This window comes from Gorilla gorilla, chromosome 15 (genome assembly GCF_029281585.2).
Source record: "Gorilla gorilla gorilla isolate KB3781 chromosome 15, NHGRI_mGorGor1-v2.1_pri, whole genome shotgun sequence".
NCBI lineage: Eukaryota > Metazoa > Chordata > Mammalia > Primates > Hominidae > Gorilla > Gorilla gorilla.
In genome coordinates this window covers 70511623-70533700 of record NC_073239.2, presented here as the reverse complement: position 1 = coordinate 70533700, position 22078 = coordinate 70511623, and the positions used below count along the sequence as shown (strand labels likewise).

At 38.2% G+C, this 22078-nt stretch overlaps 1 long non-coding RNA gene across 4 annotated transcripts in view; it reads right to left on the bottom strand.

Moving 5' to 3' along the window:
- Positions 1–1402: 1402 nt before the first annotated feature.
- LOC129526638 (uncharacterized) overlaps positions 1403–22078 on the bottom strand; it is a 422067-nt gene continuing 401391 nt past the window's right edge. For 3 of the 4 annotated variants that reach the window (XR_010130749.1, XR_010130754.1, XR_008671333.2), the window contains one exon: positions 15245–16142. This is a non-coding gene — a long non-coding RNA (uncharacterized lncRNA). Of the gene's footprint in view, positions 4031–15244; positions 16143–22078 lie in introns of those variants that run through there. The other variant, XR_010130751.1, reaches the window with a different exon arrangement.

The window sequence follows — 22078 nt, the reverse complement described above, 5'->3', positions numbered from 1 at the left end:
ATACCTTTACTGATGGCCTTCTTTCTGCCTTCATGCCTTTCCATATAATTTCCTTGTAACTTTCATGGAGTGCTTTCTTATTTCTTGCTCCTCCAAGAAGTATCCTTGGTTTAATTCATGATCGTTATCTCAAAACTAATTCTCCTCCCTCTGTAGATTAATGAACGGCTCTGCTACTTTCCCAGACACTCAAGCCAAGACTCTCAGGTCATTTTGGTTTCTCTCTTTCCATCATCCCCCATATCTGATCACTCTATGGATTCCACATCAGCAACAAATATATTTCTCCATCCTCTTCTGCATGTTCACTGCTAACACTCCAGGCTAACCCTCTGTTACATGATGCCTATACAACAGCACCACTTTTCCAGCTGCTGATCCTCTCCACTTTTGTTTCCCCCGTTTTTCCCCAACAACCCATTCTCCAGTGTTTTTAGGATCCTACAAGGTTCACATAAGCCAGCACATCTTGTTTCACTCTCCCTCCAGCTCACCATGCACCAGACACACTAACCTTGCAGTCCTTCAAAGGTTTCCATCTGCCTTCCACAAGGGGGTATTTCCTCTGTCCAGAGCAAGGTTCCCTCCTCCCTTAATCCAGTCGATTCCTAGTCTTTCTTCTTGCCAAAGCTGAAACCTCACTTTCTCTGAGAAGCCTTTCTTAACCTTCCTCATACACCTTCACAGCACCCAAACTTCTCCGTTGTGATACTTATTACAAACATCACTAAATAATTTGGATGGTGACTATTCATTTCATAGCTCCTAATTGTGCCATAAGCCTAAATTCCAGGAGGGACCATGTCTGTCTAGTATACTGCTGTATCCCCCCTGCTAGAAAGAATGCCTCAGCCTGGTTTGTTCTTCATAAAAATGCCTTGAATGAATTCATCCCTCCCAACTCTGTGCACTGTTGTCCTACATCCCTTCCTGTGTAAGGTTTCAGTTTGCACAGCTGAAATTTGTACTAGTCTTAAAGTCCTTTGGTGGTTGTAGTCAAGGAACTAGATCTGGTTCAGGATTAGATTGTGAGCTCTAGGTGGAAAAATGCCACATTTTCCATTTCTTTTGTTTTTGCCACAGTCTCTTCACTCCTGATATAATGAAATCATATTTTTTGGTTTTACAGGGTGACTGATAACTCACACTCTTCCTGAACAACTGTTAGATTACCTTTGAGATTCCTCTTTTCTAAAAATCAAGTTCTTGACTTGACTATGGTTTATATTCTTCTATCAACCAAGTGGCAATATGAAATCAACGTTGTTAAAGCTCAGGAACTGTTTTACATGTTTAATAGATTATTAGTTGAAAGTTAAGTAAATGTATGCCTTTGATAAGTTGTATTGATTCTGAGATCTGACCCAATAACATGAAAAAAAGGCTCCAGAAAACAAAAGCATTTAAAACACATTGTTTTAATTTGTTAACAGGTACGTCAGTAATTACATTTTAAGGATAACAATTTTTTAAACTTTTATTTTAACATGATTTTAAACTTACAGAGAAGGTACAAGAATTGTATAGGAAATCAGGTACACTTTTCACCCAGATTCCCCAATTATAACATTTTACATTCTCTTTCTCGTTTATTGTTCTCTGTCTCTCTGTATGTACATTTCTGAATCATTTGAGAGTAAGTTGTAGATAGGATACTCCTTAGTATTTCAGTGAATATTTTCTAAAAACTAAGACATCTTCCTATGTATCTATAGCAAAACAATCAGAATCAAGAAATTAACATCAATACAATAATAATAGCTAATCCATGGATCCTAAACAAATTGTGCCAACTGTCCCTTTAACGTCCTTTACAAGTCCAGGATCAAATCCAGGATCGGCCATGCATTTCATAGCCAAGAGGGCTTGCTTTGTTTTGTCTATTTTGACCTTAATATTTTTGAAAGTACACAACAGTTACTTTGTAGAATGACCCTCAGTCTGGGTTTACCTGATGTTTCTTCATTATTAAATTCATATTCATGATTTTTAGCAAGAGCACTACAAAAATGATGCTGTAGTCTTCTTAGTGCATAACACAAGACACATTCTGTCAACTTTCCAATTTAAAGATTGTGTTAACTTTTTTCCTTAAGATGGTATTGACCAGATTTTCCACTTTAAAATTAATTAATATATCTTTTATACTTATTAAAAACTCATTAATAAGTAAAGTCTGTGGCTCTATTTTGAGACTATGTAAATATCCCATTCCTCATCAAATGTTATCCACCAGTTTAGCAACCATTGATGAGTCTTGCTTTAATCAATTATTATTATTATGGTTTTTAAATAGTGGTTTTTTTCTAAATTTTATTATTCCTTTTACATTCATTATCTGGCATTCTACTGAAAGATAGCATTTTTTATATTTATCCATTCATACATTTCTATCATTATGGTTTTTTGAGGCCCAGATCATTCTACATGTAGCCAGTGAGAGTTTTTTCAAAATAACTCTTGTATCCTTTTGATATGTCCCCAATATTCTTTGTAGGCTTTCTTATTTTTTTAGCACACAACATTTTTCAGAGTCATCTTGTACTTTTCCTGCTCCAGTCCCAGAATCACTTATTTCTCCAAGGAACTCTGTTTCCTTTTAGTGGAGAATGATACTTAGTAATCAAGATATGGGTATGAGGCGTACTCATTGCTACTGGGTATGATTGCTTCTACTCCCTCTAATACCCACATGTCTATACATAAATCTATATTTGTTTCAATATCTATATCTATCTCTCTATAAATTCCAAAACCCATGACTCATGTATGGGTTTTCTTTAGCCTTCCTTCTTTTTATTGGTAAATCCTTTCTCTAAAAGACAGAAATCTGGCTTTCAATTCTCTTAATATATTTACTTATATGGTCAATTCCCCTGCATGTAATCAATATCCCGACCACATGGACCACCTCCTTGGCCCCCAGCCCATGTCCTCAATCAAGTAGGGTACCTTCATGACCCTTGCCCTGCTGACGCTAAATATATTCCTTTCTTCTGGAGAGTCTCCATATATTTAGGAAAATGTCACATACTCTTTCTCTGTAAAACTGAAAATAAAGCTTATTTTTGACATATGACAACCATATTTTGGATCTTTCTTATAAGTAGAAACAATCTCTGAGACTCAGCAATGTTGAAATTCTTGTTTCAATGCCTTAATTCAGAAACATATAGTTCTTTAGCTATTGATCCCTAGAATCTAACATTACCTAAAAATTTGAAAAATACTTCTAATTTTAAATGGACTACACTCACAAGATTCTATGGAAGTCCAGAGGAGAAACACCCAATCCAGCCTTGGTGAGTCATAGAAAGCTTCCTGAAGATGATGTCTGGTTTGGTTTGTTATTGTTGTTGTTGTTGTTTGTTTTGTTTTGTTTTGAGACGGAGTCTCGCTCTGTCTCCCAGGCTGGAGTGCAGTAGCGTGATCTCCACTAACTACAAGCTCTGCCTCCCGGGTTCACACCATTCTCCTGCCTCAGCCTCCTGAGGAGCTGGGACTACAGGCACCCGCCACCACGCCTGGCTATTTTTTTTTTTTTTTATATTCTTTAGTACAGATGGGGTTTCACCATGTTAGCCAGGATGGTCTCGATCTCCTGACCTTGTGATCCACCCACCTCAGCCTCCCAAAGTGCTGGGATTACAGGAGTGAGCCACCATGCCTGGCCCTGGTTTGGTTTTGATGCCTCGTGTATTAGGTTTCTCCAGAGAAATAAGATCAATAGGATGTGTATGTATATGTGTATGTCTGTATATATACATATGTATAAATATTAATTATATATATATATATATATATATATATGGGAAAAGAGGATGAGAGGAAGAGAGAGGGAGACTTATTAAGGAATTAGATCTTGTGATCATGGAGGCTAAGAAGGCTGAAGATCTCCAGTTAGCAAGCTGGAGACCCAGAAGAGTTGATGTGTAAGTTCCAGTCCGAGGCTAAGTAGGCTGAAGATCTCCAGTCAGCAAGCTGGAGACCCAGAAGAGTTGACGTGTAAGTTCCAGTCCAAGGCCAGCAGCTTAAGACACAAAAAGAGCCAATGTTTTAATTTAATTCTGAAGGCAGAAAAGGACTAATGTCCCAGCTCAAGCAGTCAGGAAAGAGGAGATTCCCTTTATTTGCATGAGGGTCCGCCTTTTTGTTCTATTCGGTCTTTCATCTGACTGGATGAGGGTCACCCACATCAGAGAGGGCAATCTGCTTCAGTAACTCTACAGATTCAAACATTCATTTCATCCAAGGACACCCTCACAAACACCAGAAATGATGTTTGACCAAATATCTGGGCACCCTGTGGTCCAATCAATTTGACATATAAAATTAACCATCATACCTTGGTTTTTCTAAATACTATTTTTGTTGCTAAGATCTTTGAAAGATTCAATAAGTTTTCCTTTAGTCCTTAGACTAGATTAGATTTCTTTACTCTTCATTCACTTTATTATTATTATTATTATTTTTTTTTTTTTTAAGATGGAGTCTTGCTCTGTCGCCCAGGCTGGAGTGCTGTGATGCAATCTTGGCTCACTGCAAGCTCAGCCTCCCAGGTTCATTCCATTCTCCTGCCTCAGCCTCCTGAGTAGCTGGGATTACAGGCACCCACCAAGACGCCTGGCTAATTTTTTTGTATTTTTAGTGGAGATGGGGTTTCACTGTGTTAGCCAGGATGGTCTTGATCTCCTGACCTCGTGATCAGCCCACTTCAGCCTCCCAAAGTGCTGGGATTACAGGCATGAGCCACTGTGCCTGGCCTCTTCATTCACTTTCTTATTAATCACATTACTTTTTTATTCATCATGTTATTGTAATTAATCACATATTAACACCAGAAATTTCCCTTACCCTCTAGCTCTATGACCAAAGTGGCTGTATTTCACTTGTTTTCTACCATAGCCTTAGGTCCCAGCACTGTGCCTGACCTAGAGGAGGCACTTGATAAACATTTATTGAATTGAATTGATTATGTCCTCGCTCCTTGGTATTATGGCCTTTAAGTAATTATTTTCCAAAATTGCATCCATGCTACATTGTAGCCCAAGTACAAATGATGACAATCCTCTCCCCATCTGCTTTTTACTGAGCAAGGGTACCATGACTAAAACTTTTCTCAAGTTTAGAGTCTAGCAAAAATTCATATAGAGTCAAACAACCAAAATTCTGGATCTGTTGCTCATTCTTTTAACACACAATGGTGGTTTCAGCAGTTATAACCCAGCCTGTCATTGTCTAGCCACACTACCCTCAGACAGAAAACCCTCCCCTCTTAATGATCAGCACAATTAGGTGATTGTGGCTACAATTATTTGTCAGTTCAGCTTTGAATCTCCAGATGAACTCAGTATCAAATGAAATAGACAAAAAACAAAAATAAAGCAAATTCTGATGCAATGCTGAGATAGAACGTAACCTGGGGTTTCTCTCTCCTAAAAAAGTTGCAATAATGAGTGTTCCATGTTTAAACTCAAAATATCATAAAGTTTCTTTGCAGTCATACTATACTTAAACCATAGCTGCTGTTCTATTTTTATAAAAGATTAAATCCTAGCAATACCCTAATTTACATTCATTTTTACAAAGAAAGCTATGACAGCAGTCACCAGTAAAATGTTGCTCTAACACTTAAAATGTCACACCTACAAAAGTAGCTGTTTATTATTTCCCTCTCTTTCAGCATTATAGCATAGAGGGAATGAAGTCAGCCTAAGATTCAAGAACCTGTGTTTGATTTCTAACTCCATCTCTTACTAGCCATGTAACTTTATCTATGGAGTCATTGATTTATAAAATGAAGATGGTAATGTCTTTGCTATGTATTATAAAGAGTGGATAAACCAAATGATATATCATATGTAAGCATACTTTATGAAGTGCTGTACACACTAAGCGACCATCAATGCCACATTAGACAAGTATATTTCATTTTAAAATAAAGGATTCCTAGAAATGAAAGAATTTTTCATTAAGGTATAATTTACGAATTATACTTTTAAGTATTTTCTTCAGTTTTTATACTTAACTTTTTAAAAGCAACTTCTTTTAATTCCATAGGACACCTTGTATTTAATAGATAATGAACAAATAATTTGTTGAATGAGCAAATAATTGCTTCATCTTTTTGGGTGGGTAGTTACTTTGGTGAAGGAACACCTTCAGTTAATTCCATAGCCCCTGCACATACAGGCAACAGGAAATTTCAGGAAGATCTTTAAACTTTGGGAATTCAATGAATTGTCTTCAAGTTCAAGATGTTCCAGTCAACATGGCAAAGAAGAGGCAATGCTGACACCATGTTCAAACGTCCTAGTGAGGTTTCCATTTTTAAAAAGGGTCCCTTGATGGTTTGTTTCCACCAGGGCATCAGAGACAGCAGCCTGCTCTCACCATCTGGGTATAATAAATGAAGAATTTGAGTCATAAAAATTTCTACCCAATTTAAGATGCACAGTATTGCTTTTCTCAAACTAACTGCCCCTGGCAGTTCTAGTTAATACTTCCGTTCAAAATAAAAAACCTTAAAAGCCTTTTAAACTGACATTTAAAATAATTTGGGAAACAATGCTAAGGCTTAATCTCTTTTACATCAAACCTCCTGTGAGATATGATTGTATAAATTCTCCCATCCCCCAATTTCTCCTCATTTAAGGCAGACCCGCTGAGAAGCAATGCAGAGGGTAGAATCAGTCTCCTTAAGAAAACAAATGAGATGATGTGCATTTTACATTTCTGCACTGAGGAGGTTTTAACCAACATCAACAACAGCAAACTCAACAAAGTGGATTCTGCCAAATCACGAGCACACTGAGTCAATAGCAAATTTTTTAAAACTGCTATGTGCCAAAGTTTTAATCTTTGTCAAGCAATGCATTTTTAGGAAGGTAAAGAACAGATACTTCTATAGCCCTCAGTGGAAAATAATTTCTACTTAATGTGACTACTGCACTTACTGCAGACTCTACAAGAAATGGGTGTGAAACAAGAGTAGAAATTTTGGAATTGAGAAAAATATGTTTTCCCAAAATTAACCATAAATGACTTTAATTATCATAGATTTGTTTGAAGAAGGAAATGAAAGAGCAGGAGAAAAAAAGCGTGATGATAAAAACAAAATCTCCCTTACCTCTTCATGGTAAATATTTAGCTTTTTATACAAATTTTTTAAAGAAAAACAAACAGAAATTCATGCTTTCTAAACTTAAAAGCAGTGGAAGAAATCACAAGTGGAAATAACTTTAAAAATTGACTACATAAGAATAGAAAACTTACATGCACCAAGGACAGATAGAAATAATTTGGCACAAATTTGACAAAAAGTTAATGCCACTACTGTGTGAAAAGCTCATGCAAGTTGATACAAACAACAACCAAAATCCCCTCCCCTCAAAAACTGGACAAAGGGTACATTTGGATGATCAGTGACGGAGAAATCAAAGTGAAGAAACATTTTTTAAAAGTTCATAACTTCCAGTCTGGTGACTATAGTTAACAATACTGTATTGTATACTTGAAATTTGGTAAGAAAGTAGATTTTAAATGTTCTCACCAAAAAAAAACTGATAACATGAGGTGATTAATATGTTAATTAGTTTGTGGTCATTATTTCACAATGTACAAATCTATCAAAACATCATGTTATATACTTTAAATATATAAGATGTTTGTCAATTTTACCTCAATAAAGCTGGAGAAAAGTTCAACTTCACTAGCCAACAAATATTGCTAATTAAAGTAAAATGCTATGTTTCACCTATTAAACTGACAAAGATTAAAAAATGATAGTACTAATTTTAATGAATATACAGTGAGTTGGAAACTCTTAAACATCGCTAGCAAGAGTATAAATTAGTTTAGGACAGGTGCAGTGGCTCACACCTGTAATCCCAGCACTTTGGGAGGCTGAGGTGGGCAGATCACTTGAGGCCAGGAGTTTGAGACCAGCATGGCCAACATGGTGAAACCCCATCTCTATTAAAAAAATACAAAAATTAGCAGCCGTGGTGGTGGGCGCCTGTAATCCCAGCTACCATGGAGGCTGAGGCAGGAGAATCACTTGAACCAGCGAGGTGGAGGTTGCAGTGAGCCAAGATCACACCACTGCACTCCAGCCTGGGTGACACAGCGAGATTCTGTCTCAAAAAAAAAGGTGGGGGCGGGGGTATAAATTAGTTTAACCTTTCTGAAATCATTTCAACTACAAGCAAGAAGAATTTTTAAAACATCCATAATCTTTAACCCAGTACATTTATTTCAGGGTGCTTTCTCAAGGAAACAATCAAATAACCTCACAAAGATTTGGGTAGAAAAATATTTATTGTATTTTTTATATAATAGTGAAAAGCTGTAACATCTAAATTATAACAATAAATAAACAATGATGAATCATATGATCCAAAACTGTTACCAGAAAAAATACAGGGTTTGTTCATGGGGTAAGTAACAAACGACTCTCCACAAGAATGCAGGTTTTGATCTATAGGAGTTTTATTACTTGTCACAGGTAAGGAGAGCACTGAAAGGATTCTCCAAAGCAGCATCTCGCTGAGGGAAAGGGAGGGGAGGGTTTTATGGAGCAATGAAGAGGGTAGAGGGTACATCATTGCACATAGTGGAGGGGTCCCAGGGGCATGGACTCAGTCAGTCATCCTGCCAGCACATAGGGCACATGTTATGATAATAAAGCTGCATCTCCTCCTGGGGTGGAGACTTTGGCATGGTAATGAGGAAAGTTCATTCTGGTTCATCTATAAGTTGCCTGGGTCTGTCAGGACCTAGCTCCAGCCCACTAGGTTACCGCATTCCACACAGGGTTAGGGAAAAAACAGGCTGCAAGGCAGGAGGCTGTAAAACAGGCTGATTGCTTGAGTTGATTAAATTCCTGTAGTCCCTGGAGACCCTCCCTGTCTGCTTACATAATCATTAAAAACAGTGTTTTTCACGAATAATTGATGACAATGGAAAATGCTGTCCTAGTAGGATACAAAACTGCATGTATAATATGACCACATTTTGGTTAAAATACGTGCATAGAAGAAAAAAAAAGATAGGAAGGAAATGCAACAAACTTTCAACAAGGGATAAAGTAGAACTATAGTTTCATTTTTGTACTTGCATATTTTCTACATGTTTTATAATAAATATTTTATAATTTAAAAATTTCTGATTATGGAAAGACAAGCCATTATGGATGCATTCTTGCCAGAGAGGTCAGTGGATATAAACTTGGCTTCAGAAAGGAGTCAGTAACTGCAAATATATTCAGATATAAATATACATATATTTCTACTATTTCTGAAATTCACAGCTCAAATTCTACCTGATCCATTAAGTGGTCCATGGAAATTCCCCTAAGTATTCATACTCAAAGAAACCTCTCCCTTCAAAAATTCACACTTTATTTACATACATCTTCTTAAGAAATAATAAACATGGAGCTCCTGTCCTAAGACCCATAGATGCATTAATTAACTTTCTATTCTCATTTTACAGATGGGAAAAATGAGACACAGAGTGACTGAGCAATTTGCCTAGAATCACACAACTAATATGTGGTAGAGTGAGGACTCAAATATGGTTAGTATGGTTTCTATGCCATCCCTCTTTACTGAGTTTTAGTGTGTTCTACCTGTTAGGTCACCATTTTATGTGTGTTTTTCTCCCAAACAAGAGTGCAGTTGCTTTAGGGGCAAAGCATAAGACCTTGAACTTCTTCAACCTGTCCTTAAAAAAACTGAGGAAGTGAGCCAGATAAATATGGACTTAATTGTATTAAAAACAAAACAAACAAGTCAAATGTCTTTACACATTCACTGAAAATCTCAGGAGTACTTCAGAGATTAATATTATTGATTTTCAAGACTTGTTTCCTAAACGGATATCTATAAAAAGCAAACCATAGTCGGTCTATATAGCCATATGCTCTGGTCTTAATTTCCCTGATACAGTGACATAGAGACTAATAAAAAAATTTTAATGAAAAAAATCAAGATGTTGTTATGAACTGCCTTTCACGTAAATCAATGTATTACCTGTGGAATTTGTTTGGACAAATGCAATTCAAAGGTAGGAAATGAGAAGGATGGAATGAAAGACCCTCCTTTTGTAGCACTTCCAATAGGACAACATTTGAAAGTTTACATCTGTTGGATCCCATCTGTCCCTCTAAATCCCAAGTGTGTAAATAGCACAGTGCCCAGCACTTGGTAGGTACACCATGGATGTTAAACTCTTGGTTCCTTTTATTGTACCTTAGGCTTGGCCTAATGTAAGAACCTTCTCTCCCCAAAAACTCTTTAAGCCCATTCCCCACTTTAATTCGGTCCTTTCTGTCCTGACTTGTGAGTATCTTCTACATAAGCAGATTCCCCTATTGAAGAATATTTTGTCAGGGTGTCTTCTGCCCTGATTGTTTACTACAGCAATCAAACTGTAGCTTCTGTACTGGAGCTTCTACTGGCAGGGGGAATCTTCAGGTTGCTCAGCAGCTTGGCCCTTTCTACTTAACCATGTCTGCCTCCTCTAGCCAGGCCTCTCAAACTCCTTTGTGAGTGATTCCCTCCATTTCTCAGATTGCTTTATATACCCAAGTGTTTATATCTGCAAGGGACGGAGAACTATTTCCTTATCTGCCAAAGTGCATCTCCACCATATTTTCATTTTCTTCAAGGAGTTTTGAGACGTGAACCCTAGACTAGGATTTGGAAAACCTGGTTTCTAGTATCTACTGAAGGAAATCACTTAACCTCTGTTTCATTTCCAAACAGGGAATAAAGATCCCCATTGGAATTATGTGAATGAAAATATAAATGCTTATATGCAAATTCAAACAATTTCAAAACCATTAGTTGAATCATAGTATGAGTTAATCTTATGGCCAATCAAAATTTACCTGCAAATGGCCAAATCCATTATATTCAAATTTAAAAAACCTTTTAGTGCTACTCAAAACATTTAAGAGTATTGCCCTAAAAAGAAAAAGGCTGTAATAGGTCTTTGAAGTAAGAACTGGTTCTGCTGCCTTTCTCCCCCATTCCACCCCCTTCAAAGCCATCAAAGCAATGTTCTTAAAGTGTGAATGTCTTACAAGAAGCCTCTAATGGATTCACCCTTCACTCTGTTTCTCACTAATCAGAGGTAACCTGACTTTTACATTCCTAATTATGCCTCTTTCAAAGAGCATTAAGGCTAATATTGGTTTTAAATGGCCCTAAATGCATCTCTGCTTTTGACCTGGGCTGCTTTGACCAACATACATCCTGATCCTAGAGCAATCCGAAGGACAGTATGTCCCAAGGGCATCTAGCCAATAGGATTGTTTTCAGGGTCACTTCCCTTTCTTTTTCCCTAACCACCTGCAAGCTGTTCCCTAAATGGTTGATTCCCTTAGTCCTCTTCCAGAAGAATCCAAAGTTTTTCAAAGACTCAGCATTGTCTACAAGAGCGAATTTCAAATGGAACGCAATTTTTAAAAATCCTTGGAGAATATTGTAAAACATGAAGATCCCTGGGCCCCACAGCCTAGATATTTTAATCTCATTGGTTGAGGTGAAGCTGGGAGTGTATGTTTTAAATGAGCAGCCTCCAGTTCAGCTGTAGGTGATCTGCACTTGGAAAAACTGTTCTACAGAATAATGTATATTTCAGGCCCAGAGAACTTCCTGGGCTTATGTCCCATATTAACTCCCATCCTAAAAAGTTCACTCACACACTAGTTAGGCCAAGATCTAGCCTCTGTGCTCTTCTTTTCTCTCAGTTTTGAGTGTCCTTCCCCATCCCCCTGCCACATGAAATCTGTATGTTTTCAAGGTTGTGCACAGACACTGGCTCTGATGTCTGCCCTAAGAGCCCATTTGGAGCTCTCTCCTTGAAGTTTCAGCAGAATCCTTTTTTTTTTTTTTTTTTTCTGAGACGAAGTCTCGCTCTGTCGCCTAGGCTGAAGTGCAGTGGCACGATCTCTGCTCACTCCAAGCTCCACCTCCTGGGTTCACGCCATTCTCCTGCCTCAGCCTCCCAAGTAGCTGGGACTACGGGCGCCTGCCACCACGCCCGGCTAATTTTTTTTGTATTTTTAGTAGAGACGGGTTTTCACCGTGTTAGCCAGGATGGTCTCGATTTCCTGACCTCGTGATCCCCCCGCCTCGGCCTCCACAAGTGCTGGGATTACGGGCATGAGCCACCGCACCCAGCCAGCAGAACCCATTTTTTATGTCATTTGTCCCTCATCAAAACAGTTCTTGTATTGCATTTATTTTTTAGCCAATCAGTGTTTGCTATTAAACTGTTTTTTTTTTACACTATCAGTGTTCACTATTATACTTAAAGGTAAGTATTATATTTGATTTATCTTTTAATCTTAGAGAGGGCTGTGAACACAGTAGCTGCTGAATACATGTGTATAAAATTAAACCTACTTAAATTATGTCTATCAGATGTATTTAAGGTTAGTTAAGCGCCTCTCCTGTCTTCCCTCAGATAGCTGAAGTAGAAAGCATCTCTGACCTGGATGTAATACACAGCCCAACCAGCCAGAAATAAATGTTGTATGACTGCCTTCTGACCTGGCTGCTTACCTTATTTATCAATTTGAGCTCCAGAATCTTGCCCATAATAGATAAGTTATAATTACAAGTATCTAAATATAAAAATATTCAGAATTGTTCTTTAATGAGAAACCTTATAAAGGTATAAAAATATTAACTCAGAAATTAAATAATCCAATAATCAGAAAACTATGCTCATCAAATTAGCAAAAAAGAAAATTGAAAAGATTGATAACACTGTATATTACTAAGCAGATGGGGAACTGGGCACTCACATATGTGGTAAGAATACTGTAAACCAGAAGAACAGTTTTGGAGTACAATCTGACAGTTTCTATTCACATGTAAAGTGACCCAGAAATTCTACTATTTTTGTGGTCTTTCCTAGAGAAACACAAACAAATACGCAGAAAAATGCATAAAAATATTCATTGCAGCATTGAATGTAATAGCAAAAGTTCCACCAATAAGGGAATGGATAAATTAATGTCGGTATGATCACACTATAGGATATTATACAGTAGTTAATAATAAGCATCTACATATACATTATGAAAAGATCTTTCATATATCTTTGAGTTTAAAATAAAAGTTGCAGAATCTATATGGTAGAATACTGGATACTTACTTTTTAAAATGTGGACCTAAAAGTTGATAAAATAATATCTACACTTAACTGCAATTGAAAAAGTAAACATATGTATAAAAAGGTATGGAAGGCTGGGCACAGTGGCTCCCTCCTATAATTTCAGCACCTTGGGGGGTTGAGGTGGGAGGACTGCTTGAGCCAGGGGTTCAAGATCAGCCTGAGCAACATAGGGAGATCCTCATCTCCACAAAAAACTTTGAAAAATTAGCCAGATGTCGTGGCACACACCTGTAGTCCCAGCTACTTTGGAGGCTGAGGTGGAAAGATCGCTTGCACCCAGGTCAGGGCTGCAGTGAGTCGTGATTGCACCATGGCACTCTAGCCTGGGTGACAGAGTGAGATTCATTCTCAAGAAAAAAAGAAAAGAAAGAAAAAGGTGAGGAAGAATATGACACAAATGGAGGACATGAGTTACTCCTCCTAAGGAGGTGACTGTTACTGATATGGTGGATGTGGAAGAGTCTGAGTGTATTTTAAATAAATTTGTATCATATGTTACATATGTTAAGGAAATGTCTTATATGAATGATTTGTGCCATGAAATGACAAATACATTCTACTTCATATTTAATATAGTAGAATACTGTATTATATGGTTAGCTTACTATACAGACATGATGTAGTTAGCATAAAGCTGCAGTTTTCGAAGTATGTGCAGTTTCTGATTGTAAGTCCCAATTCTTTTCACAAAAGACTGACACAAACACTTAACTAGTCTGTTGAAAACAGAAATCTGTATTTGGTGTAGTTATGCTCATTTTCTTCCTGTTCCCATGGGTTCTCTTCTCAATGTTCTCATGCCTGCATGCTGCACTTGTCCTGTATTATTATCCTCCTATCCCAGGATTAATGACAAATTACAAAAGTCCTTATTCTCTGCATCTACGTACCCATTGCTTTGCTAATGAACCAGGAATGGCTGCACAGTACTGCAGCTCTCTGTCTCTCACTAACATGAGCTGCAGGTAATGCTTCTGAAAGCAGTGTTCTCTGCACATGGTGAGGAAGAGAGGAATATTTTAAACTCTCTGTGCCTGGAAACGACACCAGGATTGAGAGTTAAAGCTTTCCTTTTGCTCCTACCTCTCAACAGAAACATAGATGCCAAGATATTCCCTGTTTTTGTAAGGCCTGAGGCAGATACAATTTTGGAAAGCCCTATTTTGGAAAAAAAAAATCAGAAATTTACAAGTAAAAATTGCCAGAGTCCCTCCCAGGTCCCTGGAAGGAACATGCAAGTACAGGGACCTGAACTTTAAGCTTCATTAGCTTCTTGCTAAGTCTCTTCTGCTCAATGTGTAATATCAGTAAATGTGCACCTAGGCCAAGAGTGCAGGGGTGCTTTCATCATTTCATTTCCACTCTCAGGTGAGTTGCACAAGGGTATGTACGCTAAACATACTCAGGATATGTTTAGGCATTAAGTCCTGATGATGATGGTGAAAAGAACAGTGACAAACTGAGTTATATGAACACACATTCTGCCCTAGATTATTTTAAGATTAAAATGTACATCCTGTAGGTCATTGATAATAAAAACCAAATCCCATTATGGCACTAAAAGTGTAATGGACTGAATGTTTGTGTCCCCCGCAAAATTTATATATTGAAATTCTAACTCCCAAGATGACGGTATTACAAAGTGTGGCCTTTGGGAAGTAATCAGGTCATAAGGGCTCCACCCTCATGAGTAGTACTAGTGCCCTTGTACAAGAGGCCCCAGGGAGTTCATTTACTCCTTCTGCCACATGAGGTTAGAGTGATAAGACTATTGTCTTTGAGGGAGCGAGGCCTCATCTGTCACCAAATTTGTCGATGCCTTGATCTTGGACTTCCCAGCTGCCAGAACCATGAACAATAAATTTCTATTGTTTGTGAGCCACCCAGTTTATGGTATTTTTTTTTTACAGCAGCCTGAATGGACTAGGACAAAAAGAAAAAAGAAGTAAAAAACCCTTTCTTTCAAGGACCTGCAAACTTCATGTGTATAGGTAGTTTCCATTTTATGACAAAACTTCAGACAAAACTATTTCAAACAAGATAGGAGTCATATTATTTGTAGGACTTTATCAATACAAATTTTACAAATGTTTTAGTTGACAAACTTTTAAATTTTAGATTATTTATAGAAAGTAGAAAATTCTCCCTTTACATTGTAAGTGTGATTAATGAAGTTAGTTAGTGGCATTCACAGCACCCCATGCTTCAGGGTCCTCTGAAGTCCTCTGAAAATCATGGGCAATAGAAATAGTATTTTTGATTTGGTTTAAGGAAAGCTGCTTATGTCTGAGAGTATTGTTTCATAACAGTGTGTTCACATAACAATGAGCCTTCACATTACCATAAAGTAATAGAGATGAGGGAAAAGGGGGCTCAAAATTCACTAAAAACCCACAAAAAAAGCTGTGAGAGTTTGAGAAAAACCTAAAATTTAATAGCACACCTCCCTTTTAATATTAAGTGGGGAAATTTAGGCAAATTTTAAAGCTCTTCTTCTCATTGTATTTACAAAATCATTTCCTAACCCAGTCTTTAACAATCATAATCACCATCATCATCATGATGATAGCTACAATTTCTAGAAACTTCCACTCTGGTCAGTCATGCTACTGAACACTACATGCATCAATGCAATCCTTGTATGAGATAGATGAGATCCCACAAAGATACATGTTCCTAAAGGACAATCTTGAGAACTATGCCCTAACTGAACAGTTGCCACCCTTCCGCTTTCCTGCTGTGTCAGTTAGGATCTTTCAGTTACAAGTGCCAGAAAACCTTAAAATGAGATTTTTAAAAAATTCCATTTGACTAAAACTTCCAGTAGGATTGCCTTCAACAGAAGCTTGATGAAGCAGCTCACTCCATGTAACAAGAAATTTTTTTTTTACTGTTTTACCATGCCATTTCCTCAATGTCAGTTTCATGAGGTGCTCCAGGTTCTTCCCCTTAAAATTAAAAAAAAAAAAAAAAAAAAAAGAATAACTGGTAGGTTCTCAAACATAGCACATTGAATAGCAGCATCCCCATAAGCTCTTGGACTCAATCTCATTGGCCCACATTACTCATCATATGCCCATCATATACCATCACTGTCACCAAGGAACAGATGGAATAAGGTGATTGACTTAAGCTGACTCTTTGGGTTCACATGATATGATATTCATCTCATGGATGAGAAAAGAATAGGAGTAACTTCCCCAAAAGGAAAATCTTGGTGCTATTGGCAGAAAAGGGGGAGAATAGAGGCTGGGGGAGAGGGGTATCAGCCCAAAAAATAAGTACACTATACATACTACTATACATGTCCACTGCTAAGTGTTATTCCCATATAAGAATCTAAAACTTTGATGTAGCATCTGTTTACAAGTATTCAACTAAAAATAATAAACAAAACTATTGGTTTCCCATTCTCTCTCTCCTCCTTGAATAAGAGGGAGCAGTTTGATCATTATCTGCAATTTAGAAAACCCTACTAAAACATATTTAATTACTGCATATATGGATTTCCTTTCCTATGAGAAAACTATGGTGACCTAATGACCATAGGATCCAAAATCCCCCCTAAAGCAAAGACCAAATCTATGTGAGAGAGAAATGGGGATCAAAATAATGACCCAAACAATAGAGCTTTAGTGTTCTTTGTTCTTCTCATTCTTTTTTTTTTTTGAGACGAAGTCTTGCTTTTGGCCCCCAGGCTGGAGTCGGATAGTGTGATCTCGGCTCACTGCAACCTCTGCCTCCCAGGTTCAAGCAATTCTCCTGCCTCGATCCCCCGAGTAGCTGAGATTACAGGAGCCTGCCACCATGCCCGGCTAATTTTTGTATTTTTAGTAGAGACGGGTTTCACTATGTTGGCCAGTCTGGTCTAGAACTCCTGACCTCAGGTGATCTACCCGCCTCGGCCTCCCAAAGTGCTGGGATTATAGGTGTGAGCCACAGCGCCTGGCCAGCGTTCTTCTCATTCTTTATAGAGATCTCCACGTCAATCAAACTGCTTATACCCATGCATGACTTCATTATATATATTTTTAAATGTTCTTATACAAATATTTTTATCCCTTCATCAAGATTTTATTGGATTGCCAAAAACATAACTATATTTGGAATTATTCAAATGTTGTGAAAAAATTGAAATGTGTTAAATCTTAATACAACTGAGTTCAAGATTGTTATATTTATTGCTAATAACATAACCCAAGTTATGAGACCAAGATAGATTACTGTGTCATGTATATTGCTGAACGAGTTATGGGTCTGAATTTTCACCACACTTCACAACAAAAATGTTAGACTTGAGGAAATCACAAAAAAGTAAAAGAAGTTTTCTTTTCTCTATGTTAACAGAAGTCTTATTTGGAATATTGTTTGTAGTAGTAGTCAGCTTACCACAAAAAGTGCTGTTCAACTTGCATTTAAAAGGAATGGTGGAAAATGGACTGGGAAGAAAGAAATTTCAGTTCCAGTTTAAGCTCTGTGGCTAACCAGCTGTGAGACCTTGGGCAAGTCACTATACATCTCTGTTTCACATTCCTCATTTGCACAATGAATAGGTTGGTAGAGATTGTCTTTACAAGTTCCCAACCCTGAACGTCTTTGAGTTTGGTGAAATAAGCATACCAGACAGGGAGCTCAGTTTACCTACACATCCAAAATGGAACATTACTGTCCAACTCCCCTCTTGGGATGTTAATATTGAGTGATAGAGACAGAAAGTTTGGAGGATAATTCTGGGTTTTACAAACAAATTTCTGAGTACTTCTTTAATTTGCGATTACCTTAAGTAAGCAATTCCCTTTACATTTTTATTCAAAAATAACAAGCTGTGTTTGAAATGCCAGTATACACCATTTATTACGCTCTCCAACCCAAACACAAAAACATTTTTACTTATGTTATGACTTCACCTGGTGGCTTTCATTTTCCCCAACATAAAGACAGGGTGAAGCAAAGTAATAGAAAAATAGAAAACATCTTTGTCGGAAAATGAGATTGCAGCTGTGTAACTGGAGCACACAACCATAAATCAGAATGTCAAATCCAAAACACATGACTTTTTGCAAGTTCCCCATGTGCGCTCTAATGTGATTACAGCCTGGTTGCTATTATGATTTAAAACAAAGTCTTTCATGCTAGAAACAAAATGCGGAATGTGAGCCGCCTGGGGGAGAGAGCTGCAAGCTAGCTAGTGACATACCCCTTGCTGTCATTGAGGTGGGCTACGGTATTTCAAGTACTGGTTTGTCAGGTGTGAGAGAGCAAGAGGATACAAGAGGAACCTTGGCAGAGGTCTTAACATGAGGGACAAATTAGCCAGCAGTGTTCAGCTCAGCTTGACAATCTGAAATTAGCTTCTTTCTTCCCCCTCCCCATATTTTTTTCCCCTAAGCAGAATCCTGCAGCCAAATAGAAAGATTACAGAAGTCATTCTTTCCTGCCTATCACATAAACAAATGGCCCAGCTGTTATTGCTAAGATTCCAGTTTTAAACTTGGACTTTCTTGTATAAACTTCAATGTAATGGTATTTAAAGTGTCATAGGCAATAAGCATCTAATCCTACTCAATAAATTGTAGGCTCGTTGCATGAACTCCTAGAGCTGTTAAAGACAGCTGTGCTTTTTTTGTAATTTAAGTCATTTCCAAATTGGGCAGTTCTCCAGGTGTATTTTCAGACAAACAATGTGTGCTAGAAAAAGTAATGTTCTGATTCTTTCAGCAATGGAATAAACACAAAGAAGTAAAAGCTGAGGTATAACACAATGAAAATATCATTCCTGATCACCCCAGGAGGGCAGGCATCAAGGTAGGGGTGCTAGGAAACTGCCCTTGTTTCCTTTGACTATTAAAGTATGAGCCAGGACATTCTCCCCTCAAGGACCTTTTGCCAGGCCCATCACTTTTGTAACTGGTCTTTGGGCAAATGCCATAGATGAGTACCAGGATAGAGGATAACACGTTAGTATGTATCAAAATAGAACCATCAACTTGAAGAACAAAAATACAAGCCTCAAATGGAAAAAGCTCCTCCCATAGCTGATATTTAAAGGGTCCGGACAAAACAGTTTGCACTTCTGTAATGCCATTGAAAAAAGTCATCATAGGCCCATAGGATAAGAGGGAATTGACAAGAGGTTATTTCATCCAGCTGACTGTCTCTAAGAAGACCCACAACGGAAGAATTTCAAGCAGATTAGTTGGTAATTAATTTATATCCAAATTATCATTAAGCATTAAATGAATCCTCTTCCAGTACATAAAACCTCTGAGTAGACAGGGCACTTTCTATATCCACCCCAAGTTGAGAGTATTCGACAGTCAACTGATAGACCTGAGTAGGAAGCAGCCCCAGCTCTTCCTAACCATGGTTTGATGATGGTGAGTCATTTTCACAGAGGCCATTGCAAAGTTTGCCTCCTGTAGCTGATTCCGGAGCACAGGAGGGCTGCTATTGTTGTTTCATTTGGTGTCTTATCATCAACAGTTGGTTTGTGCCTACAATCTTACCCCGCCTTGTTCTACACTGTTATGAGATACTGTGCATTATCTTTTCGGCTAAACACATGTGATATCTACCTCATAATTGACAATGCAGAGTAAGCACAGAAAAGCACAGAGAAAACAAATCCCAGACCTAGAGCCCACAGTGTAGTTCCCCTGAGTCCTCTGTGGTGGGTTGAACTTCATCACAGAAAGAGTAGGCCTGAAATGAATCAACACCTCTCTCAGTTGCTGGAACATAACACAAGCACACAGGTGGAGGGAGTTTCAGGCAATGACTCAGGATTACTTTTGGCCTAGGTGGACAACTGGACAGCTAAACACAGTCCCAAAACTCTGAGAAATTGCTTTCTGGATTCTTACCTCCCCACAACCCCAAAAATGACAGCTCCAGTTGCATTTCTACTGAAGCTTTGAAGTTAAGCCTCGATAATTAGAACTCCCCTGGGATTGAGATAGTATTCCTACTGTTCCCCTTTGAGAAATGACAGCTTAGACCTGTCACCTTAGGGGAACACTTTACCTCAGGCAAAAGCAACGGTCCACTTGTTTCTAGTCCCAGAGAGCAAAACTCCTCAGGCTTTGTTCATTTTTGAGGGGAAACTCTACAGCTCTGCGTACATTAAAGACCTAACCAAAAAATGTCTAGAAACAACTAATCTCTCAGTGTCACTTCAAACAAGTATAGCATACCAGGCACATGATATTTATCAAACAACATAGACCCTCAGCTAGCCAATGCATTGAGTCCCATTTCTCTTGTTTAAGAAGTCTCTAAAAGCCTACAAAAATATTGTCAAAGTTATATATATAGTATTCAGAATTTTGTTCTGAAGGCAATTAACCCCATACTACAGGTAGCATTTTTCAATGTGTATAACCCCCACTAAAAACTGTTTGGTTTTCATGAAAGTGTCTTGAAAGGGAGGACATGCCCCATAGAATGGAATGGTGGGTTGTTGGTTTTTGTTTTTTTTTTTAAGCTAAAAGCTGGAGAATGAAATTATTGAAACCATCTTCTGTTCTACTTTAATTTTCACCAGCTTTTTGCTAGTTTACTTTAACAAGTAATGTTTGATTGAATTCAGGCCTGCTTTTGTTTACAAAATGAACGAGAGCCAGCAAGTCGTGGCCTGGCTAATTTGCACATCCACTGCCTTGGTCTCCTCCCCTTTAAACAAAAATCTGGAGTTTGTGATTTATTGTTGATTTGGTTAGCTCAAATGATTCTGATGGCTAAAATCTACCTTCCACCCCATCCTTGAAATTTTCTCCAAAAGCACCCACTCTATTTTTACCATACAAGGCAGACTTGACACTCCTACTCCCCCAACAAAAAAAAAAAGAAAAACACATCTTAACTCCCGAGATTTCAGATGCCAATGAATGAAGCTGAGAATAAAAATCCACAGATGGGAGAAGAGGAAAGCAAGACCCTCTACATCTATAGCTTTAGAAATGAAACTGGTCCATTCAGAAGAATAGTATCCTGACAGCAAAGCAAAATGGTAATTGTTGATAACAAATCTCTTTGAGGCTTTGTGAGACATCCTTGTTTGACAATCAGGTAGACCAGATGTTTTCAGATTTGGCAGCCCCTCAGAGTCATCTTGGAAGCCCTATTCTTAAGTATCCTCCTTTAAAAAGTCTGATTTTAAAAGTCTAGGGGCCAGGTACAGTGGCTCACGCCTGTAATCCCAGCACTTTGGGAGGCCAAGGCAGGCAGATTATGAGATCAGGAGATTGAGGCCATCCTGGCTAACATGGTGAAACCCCCTCTCTACTAAAAATATAAAAAATTAGCGGGGCGTGGTGGCAGGCACCTGTAGTCCCAGCTACTCGGGAGGCTGAGGCAGGTGAGTGGCGTGAACCCGGGAGGCGGAGGTTACAGTGAGCCGAGATCGCGCCACTGCACTCCAGCCTGGGCAACAGAGTGAGACTCTGTCTGAGAAAAAAAAAGAAAGAAAGAAAAAAGTCTAGGGTAGAATCTGTAGGTTCACAAAGTACCCTCAAATGGTTCTGGAGGTCCACCAAGCTTTGAAACATTAAGTATAGTCTTTATTCATGTTTAATGTTACCCTGTCCAGCCAATTTAATCTCTTTCTCTGCTTGAATTCTCCAGTTGCAATCTGGAGGTCACATAGGATAAGTATGCTGTGAAACTGGTGTGTGGTTCCCTGTATAGTCAGGAGAGGGGAGGTGAGGGGCAATGCTCCTTGTCATTCAGGCACAAAATCCACACACACGTTTCTGTAGGGGCTACTTCAGCAAGATCACTACCTAATGCTAAAAATCATTTGACTCTCACATGCCTACCGTCTATTCATAACGTTTCACCTCCATTCAGCCATCTATTCTCCTAACAGCAAGGCAAAACTCACTCC